The sequence below is a fragment of the Rattus norvegicus genome, chromosome 7 (genome assembly GCF_036323735.1).
Source record: "Rattus norvegicus strain BN/NHsdMcwi chromosome 7, GRCr8, whole genome shotgun sequence".
NCBI lineage: Eukaryota > Metazoa > Chordata > Mammalia > Rodentia > Muridae > Rattus > Rattus norvegicus.
The window spans coordinates 86,141,450-86,148,187 of record NC_086025.1 but is presented as its reverse complement, the minus strand read 5'-3'; the positions used below and the strand labels follow the sequence as shown (position 1 = coordinate 86,148,187).

Genomic DNA, 6,738 nt, shown 5'->3' with positions numbered 1-6,738 from the left:
AGGTACAAACTGAGCTTCAAGGGCAACAGGGCTGTGCTCCTGGGATATCTGCCTCAGGGACTCCACAGTCTTTTCTCTAACGGCTGTCTCCTCCACCATAGCCAAACTTTCCAAAGGAGGCAGCAGACAGTGGGCAAAGACAGGACCTCCTACCAAACCAGTGAAATTTCCCAGCAGTTCATCAAGAGCTAACCGCACCTCATCTTCATTATAAACTGTATCTATAAGGAAAGGCTACCCTGAGTGCTAGAGCAATAGTTGATAACTTCTTTTTTTTATTGGATTTTTAAAATTTACATTTCAAATGTTATCCCCTTTCCCGGTTTCCTGTCTTGATAACTTCTTAATACTGTTCAGATGGAGCTGCACGTCCTCATTGAGGAGCTCGACAATAAAACGGCGATCAGGTAGAGCAAATTTCTCCATCTCTGCCGGCTACCCCTGGAACGGCCCCTGGCCCTGCTGCACCCGCCATGTTCTTTCTCCTCTCATTATTCTCTTTGTGAATCAATGTATACCTGTAGTTTTTTAAGCTTTGGAGAGGACCACGTTTTTATTATTATACCCACCAAGTCCATAGAAAATCTGGTATGTTTTAAATACATACCAAATTTCTAAATGAATATATGAAAAGAAGAAGAAAGGAAAAGAAAACCATGGGCCAGGATTGGAAAACAACAGATACTATTTCCAACAGAGCAGTCAGTCCAACATTTGAGGCTCCCATTGTATGCTGGCATTTGTGTAATTCGTAAATTACTCTTGATCACTGAAGTCAGAACACAACCACTTTATTCTGTGGTCCTGTAAGTGTTCCAGATACCTATACTGCAGCAGTCCCTTCTTCCTAGAAATAACCAAAGAAAGACAAGAGGAACTCATGTAAGTTCACAAACCACTACCCTAAGCTCGCAATATAGTCTTAGGGGCTTGTACACTATTTACAAATGAAGAACCAAAGTAGTAATGTCCTCATGTGAGTCCGAATGATGATGTTTTCTGACAAAGGCCTTGTCTATGGAGGGGAAGAAAAATACTTTAAAACGGCAACGACCAGTACCCTACTTTTGGTGAGGACCTACATACAATATAATAAGATATTAGAACCAGAATAAGCTTGATGTTACACAAAAAGGTTTGGTCAAAATTTCTATGCTACTTAATAGGATGAAGGACTGGAAGCCCATTAATGTCTTCTTAATGATGAATGTTGAAAAGCACAAAGCCGTGTGGCATAATTGCTTATGTTTATTCTCTCTCTCTCTCTCTCTCTCTCTCTCTCTCTCTCTCTCTCTCTCTCTGTGTGTGTGTGTGTGTGTGTGTGTGTGTGTATGTATATGTGAACATACATGTGTAGTGGGTAGGTGTGTGTGTATGTGTTTGAATATACATGTGTAGTAGGTAGGTGTGTATGTGTGTGTGTGCATATGTGTTTGAATATACATGTGTAGTGGGTAGGTGTGCATATGTGTATACGTTTGAATATATATGTGTAGTGGGTAGGTATACATATGTGTGTGGAAACAGAGGTAAATATCAGATGTCTTCCTCTATGGTCTATAGCTTAGAGTTTTTGAGGTGGATCTCTCCCTGAGTCACCTCATCTAAATACTGGGCTGACAGAAGTACCCAACCATATTTGACTTTCAGTTGATTGCTGGGGTTGGAGTCCAAACTCAGGTTCTTATGCTTGCATGGCAGACACTTTGCTGACTGAGACATCTTCATAGCCAACTTCTTATGTGTAAATAAAGAATAATAGGTTTGTTTCTTTTTCCTGTATGATCAATATCTGGGTTGGTTCTGGCACAACCTGACAGGGCCAGAGAGAGGGGGGAAAATGTAGGTGCATAATACTGAACTAACTAGATTATCGAGAGATTGAGATGATGCACTGAAGTGGGAAGATTCAGCCCTGCTTAGTTTTATCTATCAGAATGGCACAACACCATCTGAAAGGGTCTCCGTTGACAAATTGCCTAGATCAGATTGGCCTCTGGGCATGTCTGAAGGGGATTGGTTTGATTGTTAATTGATGTAGGAGGATCCCTCCCACTATGGGAGACCCCATCCCCTGGCCAGATAGTCTTGGGATTTATGTAAAAACAAGCCAGACTGGGATCAGAAAGCAGCATTACTCTTTGGTGTCTTCAAATCCTGCTTGAGTTACTGCCTTGGCTTCTCTCAGTGATAGAAGTCGCTTGTAAGCTGAACTAAACCCATAACTTGCTTTAGGAGAGTATTTTATCACACCAATGGGTTGAAACTAACTAGAACTGATTCCTAGCAGGGGAGTTTGGATGTTATGAGAGTCACATCTATGAGTTTGGAAAGTGAGGAACTGTGGCAGATAAAGGAAAGAGAATGAGAAAACATACTTAAAAAGCAGATTTCAGCCTCAGGCCCTTTCTAGAGATTATTTTATTTTATCATAACTCCTTACAAATTAAATGAAACAGCATTGGGGAAGGTGCAATAACACTGAGTTATATGATCTGGCATCAATACTTTTGCGTATGATGAAATAGGAAAACTTTCAGTGCAGCTAAAGAAAATTCTGCTTGTCTGGGAGTGCTGGTGACATGATAGAGGCAAGAGTCTTCAGTGATCAACTTTTCTGAGTGAATTCCTTCCGATCTACAGTTTTAAAAAGAGATTGCTGTTTTGGTTTAGGAATGGGAAACAGTCTGGGGCAATGAGGAGAATATTAGTGTATCTGAACCCTTCTATGTATACAGAGGTCATGAAGGAGAAATGAGACAGGGTATGGTAGAAATTTGGATACCCAATTCTACCAGCCACACATAAAAAGAAAGTGGTCCTGTTTTGGAGGAAATACGGGATGTTGGATGATTTAAAGATGCATTTCTACTTTTGATGACATCTACTGTGCTAGCACCATTAAGCTTTATGAATTAAAGGAAATTTGCCAAGCATTATACAGTATTGATGTGAACCTGGACCACTTCTTCAAGCTGGAGAAGCAGGAGCTGATGTTCTTGGAATTATTTACCAAACAAATGTTTTTTTCTCATACCTCTATCCCTTTGGAAACTCTCAAGGTTTTTTTTTATGATATTCTAGTGTTAAAACTAGAACTACTATATCAATGCAATTGAGGATGTCCATTGCTAGGAATACTGGTGTGGAAGCATTGATCATCTAAGTCTAATAACTGTGGCATCCTGGCCAATAGAATTTCACAGAATTAAGAAGGTCCTCAGCATTTTGTACATCCACTCTTATTTTACTCTCTTTCCCCAAACAGAAAAATATCAGGATATCAGAATAGAGAGATAGTTACTAGGCAATAGTGTTGGAAACACAGCCATTCCTTCCTTGGGATTTTTTTTCTTTTTAGAAAGAAATACTTTTGAGAAAGGTAACATATGTAGTAATTTTTACTGACATATCAATAAATACATCATATATACATATGACAATACTTAATAATTTTACCTGGGGGAGTGAAACATTTAATGAGGAAGGAAGGGTGCGGGGAGAGAAAGGATAGGATGAGACACAATTTTCGCTGTTAAGGTGGGTAGGATCACCTTTCCTTAAAATCAATAGCCATTTTCAATATCCTATATTGATCTTTGGTGTGTCCACATACACATTTGCCATGCAAATTTGCCTTCTCAGACCTTACAAATTCACAATGAAATGTTCCTAAAGAAAGAGAAACCAGTTTTACAATGCAATGTGAGTTTTACAGCATGATCAGTTCTGGGTCTGTGCTAACCACAAAATACAGTTTTCCTCAAGTGTGACATTGTGCTATACACTGTCCGTATTGTTATTTTAGTAACTTTATGTTATTAAGTGAGGCAAGGGTAGAAACTAATGCTGGCTTAAAAATGGAAGTAGGGCAAGAAATAGAATCGAATGCTTTCCTCACACTTTAAAAATTATAGGACCATTTCATTCCTCCTCCTCTTCCTTTTTCTCTTCCTCCTCCTTCTCCTTCATTCCTCTTCCCACTTGTGAGCATTGTGCATGCTGTTACTTTACAGACATTGACTTCTTTGGAAGGAAAAGAGTAGAATTTATGAAAGCCAAGCCCTGGGTTTCCAGCAGCCTGTATTCTTGAAAGCCTTGATGTCATACAGACAAATGTTCAGAAAGCACCACGGAACCATTACCCAAAGGGTTTTATTTATACTAGATGAGCCATCACACTGTCTGATTTTGTGTTAAAACTGGGCATTATGACCTGTTAGAGTTAAGGTGAATGTTTATCATTTGTTAAGGTTATACGGGAATTAAGTAAGATAATTCAAACTGAATTCTTATATATATTTGATTGTATGGACCTAAACTAAAAAGAAAACATACCATGGTAGGCCCTTCATTTTAATATAACTTAAATAATTTTAGTTTTATAAACATTTCCTGTGTAGATATTTTCTATGAAGAAGTGTCCTGTCCTCCACGAAGAGGAAATGACAACTAAATTGTACTGGTTTCTTTGTTTCTTTGTTTTTTTGTTTCTTTGTTTTTTTGTTTCTTCCTTCCTTCCTTTCTTTCTTTCTTTCTTTCTTTCTTTCTTTCTTTCTTTCTTTCTTTCTTTCTTTCCTTTTATGTGGGTGACGTCACAAAGATAAGATCTCTATATTCACTGAATCATTGGTACCATCTTTGGTCAATTTGTCTTCCATGTAATTGACCAATGCACAGTTTCTAAAATTAAAGATATTTCTAAAGAAAAGATTGCCTCTGGTTCCTGTATGTGGGCAAATGTGACCAGCCAGCTTCCTGCTCCACCTCCATGCCATCTGCCTGTTGCCCTAACATGATGCCTGCCACAAGAAACTGAATTTCTTCCAGAACTGTGGGCCAAGACAAACCCTTTCTTCCCTAAGTTGCCTTTGGTCCTGGAATTCTATAACAGCAGCAGAAAAGTGATCAAGACAAATGGTAAAGGCTGTCTTTCCTCGAGGCTATTCCCTGATGACTTTGCTTAGCATTTGGGACATTTCCACAAACCCTTTAGGAAATTATTAGTCAGTATTGATAGATAGTTTAAGACATAGTGTATGTGTATAGAATTTTAATACCATTTATCTTTATGCAATGCTCTTATTGAAAAAAGTTCTTAAATCACTTCACTTCTGTGGACACTATTGCTTCCCTTTCTTGGATTCTGTTTATGTTTTGCAATTTCCAAGTCTTCACAGAAGCTGCTTGACATGACAAGATGCTATTTTATATCTCAGCACCCTCAGGTATCAACCATTTCTGGGCTGGTTGATACTTTTCAGATGATTATCTTCATATGGTAGCTTGCATGATTTACCATTCATGCAACTCAGTTGACCCAGTGGAGTCTCAGAGATAGATCATTCAGACTGGCCCATCAGACAAGACAGAAGAGCCGTCTAAGAGTACAAAGATGGAGTTTTACATCCTTCCATCACTCCAATTATGTAGACTTAATAATTACATGTAAGACACAAACAAAGTGCCTGGAAATTCTAATATAATTGTGACTCAGTTAAAGTTTGTGCTGAAGGAGCATATATACTTATGGGAAAAAGTTTATTGTTATTATTATTATTATTATTAACAAGGGACTAGTGTTTTTCATGGCTAAATAATTTTCATTTATGAAATGTTATAAATATATATACATATTTATGAATGTTTTATTTATATATAATATTTATAGGTTTGTAAACTGTAACATATTCCACAAACAATAAAGTCCATATATCTGGGAAAAGTACACAATAAACATTTATAGAGTTGACCTGTGATGTTATAGCTCAGATCAAAGCAGTACATTTTTGATACCCTAGAAGGGCACTTTATGCCTCTTTGTATTCAATAAATGGCACATACAACACTATAGATTAACTTTATAGATTTCAATTTCATAAGAATGGACTTATATAGCATGAATCTGCTCTATTTTTTTTTTGGCCTAGCATTATCTGTAAGATCCATATTATTGGTTGTGGATATGAATGCATCTTTCATAATCTTAGATACTTGGTTATTGCTAGTTTTAGGCTTCTGCAATACAGCATCTACAGGCATTAGTGTTCGTGCATTTTGCCGCAAGGGCATTGTTGTCCATATATTTAATGGTGCAAGTGTGCACTTGGAGGGCAGCATACACAGGATTGGAAATGACAGGTCACAGAAACATGCATGCCTGCCATAATAGTCTCTGATAAACAACTTCCCAAGACTATCCGCTTTTATTCCATCTAACTACGCTCGAGAATTTGAGTTGTTTTCTGTCCTAATCTAAACTTGGTTTTGATGGTTATTTTTCTTTTTTATTTTCCCCCTGTAGATTTGTTAGTGTATGATTACATTTTGAATTTCATATTTTTATGCCTAATATATAGGTTCTTTATTGGCTTTTTATCTTTCTTACATGAATTATCTTTTAAGGAATTTTTTAATAAACATTGGCTACTTGCTTCTTTTTCTGTAGGCACTCATAAATTCTGGCTAAGAGCATTTTTTTTAGAATATACATATTGCATTGTCTTCCTTTTAACTCCTGATAACTGTATTGATGGCTGACTTTTCCTTGATTCTGTAATTCTCCCTCTTTCTTACAATCAATTTTGAGTTTGTTAATTTTGTTCATGTTTGGAATATTTTTTCCTTTATTGATACTTATTATCATTGTTTTAAAATTTTATTGCTAAGAATGTGGAAGGCGCTGTTTGGGGACAGGAAGGACACCAACAAGAGGATAGAAGAGAGAATAGGACAGGG

At 37.2% G+C, this 6,738-nt stretch overlaps 1 pseudogene; it reads right to left on the bottom strand.

Moving 5' to 3' along the window:
* The window catches only part of Ppp2r1b-ps1 (protein phosphatase 2 scaffold subunit A beta, pseudogene 1), a 1,839-nt pseudogene extending 1,364 nt beyond the window's left edge, over positions 1 to 475 (bottom strand).
* Positions 476 to 6,738: the final 6,263 nt, after the last annotated feature.